This window comes from Harmonia axyridis, chromosome 4, assembly GCF_914767665.1.
Source record: "Harmonia axyridis chromosome 4, icHarAxyr1.1, whole genome shotgun sequence".
NCBI classification, from domain to species: Eukaryota; Metazoa; Arthropoda; class Insecta; order Coleoptera; family Coccinellidae; genus Harmonia; species Harmonia axyridis.
In genome coordinates, this window is record NC_059504.1 from 28,382,771 (window position 1) to 28,387,040 (window position 4,270).

Genomic DNA, 4,270 nt, shown 5'->3' on the forward strand with positions numbered 1-4,270 from the left:
ATATACCTATGTTTTATTCCATATCTCTGCTTCTACTTGGTTGATATTGATGAAACAAACTTTGATGGATAGGCAAAAAATCACTGATTTTTGTGATACCAAATTGACCGCCCAAAACGGCCTTTTTGACTTCGAATTCGTCAGATGAAAAGGGTCATTGAATCCTGAATCGACGATCCGCTGGAAATTTCACTAATTTGTTCATAACTTCCTTAATAACAGACCGATTTGCACGATTCAAACACTATTCGACACAGAACACTCTTACGAACACATCACACTACAATTAACCCCCAAAACCCCCGTGAACCACCCTAAAACTAGCTAGACATCTGGAGCAAACTCCACACGTCTTCTCTGTTCGACGGTTCGAAAGAGAGTCATAGTTACTCCCACCTTTTACCCGCGCTTTTTTGAATTTCTTCACGTTGACATTCAGAGCACTGGGCAGAAATCACATTATCCTCAAGTGTATGTCGAAACACCGTGACATCCAGAAAAACTGACTGTTTGGTGCGCTTTATGGGCTGGTGGAATCATTGGTCCGTACTTCTTCAAAAACGATAATGGCCAGAACGTTACAGTCAATGGTGATCGGTATAGAGCCATGATTACTAACTTTTTCATTCCTGAATAGAACCATCATGATGTCCAGGAGCTGTGGTTCCAACAAGACGGCGCAACATGTCACACAGCTCGTGCCACACTTGATTTATTGAAAGACACTTTTGGTGACCGCCTAATTTCACGTTTTGGACCTGTGAATTGGCCTCCAAGATCTTGTGATTTAACTCCGCTTGACTACTTTCTGTAGGGCTATGTGAAGTCATTGGTCTAAGCGGATAAGCCACAAACCCTTGACCATTTGGAAACAACATTCGCCGTGTTATTGCCGGTATACGGCCACAAATGTTGGAAAGTCATCGAAAATTGGACGTCCAGATTAGACTATATCCGAGCCAGCCGTGGCGGTCATATGCCAGAAATCATATTCAAAATGTAATGCCACAAGATTATTTTGCGGATGAATAAAATTCATGATAATCGAATAATCCATCGTTGTTTTATTGCAATTTAAAGTTCTATAGCTCTAAAAAAAAACACCCTTTACATGTTATAGCAAAAATATCAAACTCGTTCTCTGTATATGCCACTATTTCAAGAAAGTAAAGCGAATAAAAGTGCTTGACATAACCATAATCATATTAATCAAAAAATATATATTTAACCATATAAAGAACAAAAAGAACAAGAACATTTGATTTTATTTACATATTATAAAAAAAGTCTTCTGTTTTTTTTTAAATATATCAACTTCATGAGAGCCAACCCATTCAGCCTATTTGCACTAGTTTTATTTCTCAAGTATGATTTGAAGAATAAAGCATTCAGAACGCAGAATTCCGATATTGTGGTAATGGCTCTAGAGGAACCAATACGTTCTTTCCATTCAGGTGCGAGTAACCCCAGGGCTCGGGACACTAGAGCCCAAATACACTTAATATACAACAATTATTCAAACTGACCTCACAACAAGGAACGCACTAGGCTCGGATCATAATCCTATGCTTATGCTTATTGGAAATTGCCTGAATCCAGTACAAAAGAGGAAAAAGATGATCTATTGGAAAAAGTTCCAAAAGTCTAAAAGGTTAGACTGCATCGAAGATCTCGAAAAAATAGTAGTAGATTTCAAGAAATAGAACGCATCGCCATAACAGAAGAGACCAGGACCAGCGAAGTTCATCAACTTATATGGACGATATCGTCAAATTGATCAAAGAAAAAATCGTGCAAGAAGAATAGCACGCAGATCCAGAGATCCAGCCATTAAAACAACGGCCAATCAACTCCAATGGAAAAATAGAAAGGCGTTAAGAGAGTTCAGAAATGAACAATGATACCAAAAGCTACAATCACTGACGACCAAGACGATTCGATTTCAAACATGACAAAAGTTCTGAAATCGGAATACAAACCAACCGGCAGAATGGTGTATACTGATGAAGAATCATTCGCTGATCCAGGGGAAATCATAGACCCAGCCACCACGGAGGAAGTTCGAAATATCATATCGCAACTGCAAAAAAGTAAAGCTTCCGGACCTGATGGTATCCCAAATAGGACTTCAAAACGGTTACCAGACAACGACGTCGAAGCTTTCACAGGATATGCATCGACCAGTTTCGAATGGCAGCAAAAGACTGAAGCATTTTTTCTTGATTCTTCTAAAACTTTCGATACCGTATGACGCGAGGGTCTCGTTTTCAAACTTCATGAAGGGAACATGTCCCTATCGATGTGTCAACTTATCCGTTCTTTCCTTCAAACTGGCTCTTTCAGAGCAAAAACCTCCAAAAGTCTCCTTGACCGGAGAGATTTCGAAGACCCCCAAGATAGTGTGTTGTCTCCTCTTCTATATTCTGTATATACAGCCGACATTCTCAACTCTGACTGGACTTCTCTAGCCATATAGGCAGATGATATTTCAAATAGTAGGTTAGGTCTACCGAGTAAGAGTCACACACTGTTTGACATTTCACGAGGTAGTTCCCCTGTTTCAAAAGAAAAGAAGAAAATATTCTTACTAATTTCAATAACACTGAATCCTTTATTAGATCAATCTTTGTTACGGTTTGAATTTGAATTTAATTATTTACAGTATTCCTTATAATTTGTTCCTGTGGTTAATGATTTCTGTAACAGGAGGTATGTTGCATTGCCGGTAGATGTCATGTTATAGCGTTAAATTCAAACTTGCATTTAAAACACAAAAAGTAACATCAACACGTTCAGTTTTTTCATTCATTTTTTTGTATCTCGGTTATCATTCAATTTGAGTTCTTTTGAAAATGCATTTCGAATATCGTTCTTTTTCCATCGTAGCCTCTCACAGAGTAACAACGAAATTTTGGCGAGCAGTAGAGTTTAAAGTCGGCATTTTTTGAAATTTATTATGGTAGCTGAATTAATTTTTCTGCTAAGGCAATAATCAATTTAATTTGGATAGCCTAGTCAAATCAAGTATTTATTTTGTGAGCTACAATTGAGTGAAAATCCTCGACAACGAGGGTAAGTTACCTTGTGATCAATTTGAATTGAATTTTAAAGTAATACATACTTTTTTCTGTCATTCTTAGATTTTTATTATATGGTAATTTTTTTTTCTATTGGACGTATTGGTATCATTCAAGATCTTCACGAAAATTGCGAGTTAATGGTGCATACCTCCTGGGAAAATTGTTCAATTGGTCCTACATTTGTTGCTAGAGATTTTCATACCGTTTCATTTTGAGTCACTTGGTACAGTTGGCTTGGGGGGGAGATTCACCCTAATTTTAAGATAAGTTCCTTCTCATGGTTTTTTCTTTTTCTTCATTGTTGATTAGATACAATTTTGGATATAATATTAAATTCACCTTTGGCACATTTCCTTTTCTAAATTTTTATTATATTTTCTCATATTAACATTACCAATATTTGAATATTGTAATTTTCACATTATATTCAGTATATTTAATATTCCAGATTTGTATTCGCAGTTCTCAAAGTTTAGTACTCATAATTTCATATTGTCTTATATTTCAACTTATCCAAATTGAGTATTTTTTTTTAAATTTTCTTAATCGTATATTTTTCCAAATTCAACTTCATCCTTATTCTTAGAGATTACATTCCATATTAGCTTGATACTTTAAATTTTTCATCATTCACATTTTGACTGCTTTAACTAGAACTTCATTATCTAAATTACTCATTAGTGTATAATTGTCCTAAGTGCACGGTATTGCAATCTTTCGATTCAGTCTATTAGAACTAAGAATTATATATTTGTAAGAAACTTATTAGATTATAGTTATTGTTATTTCAGATTTAAAAATTTATTTGTGATTAAAAGTACTTAACCCAACCCTGATTAATTAATTGTTTATGACTGATTAATTGTCTCATCAGCAACTTTATAATTGGAATTTATTATCACAGGTTATAATAAAGAAAGTACTACCGTGGTATCTTCTTAACATATATTATTCTCTTAGGTCATTAGTGTTTGTGTTGTTCAATACCGTTACCTAGACTAGAGAGTACATAAATCCTCACATGAAAATATGGATAAATTTGCCCTCAACTCAGATTAAGGGAAATAAGTAATTGAATTATTTTGTATATGACTGAATGTTTTTCCACAGTAGTGATTAATTTAAATTAATCCATTTACATAAATTAAAAATTGAATAGCTACTCCCACTTTCATTTCAAAAATATTATT

At 34.8% G+C, this 4,270-nt stretch overlaps 1 long non-coding RNA gene across 1 annotated transcript; it reads left to right on the plus strand.

Annotated features, from left to right (window-relative positions):
* Positions 1 to 2,631: 2,631 nt before the first annotated feature.
* LOC123677871 lies at positions 2,632 to 3,880 on the plus strand. The gene is made up of 2 exons (XR_006747145.1): positions 2,632 to 3,072; positions 3,141 to 3,880. It is a non-coding gene; the product is annotated as an uncharacterized LOC123677871 (long non-coding RNA).
* Positions 3,881 to 4,270: the final 390 nt, after the last annotated feature.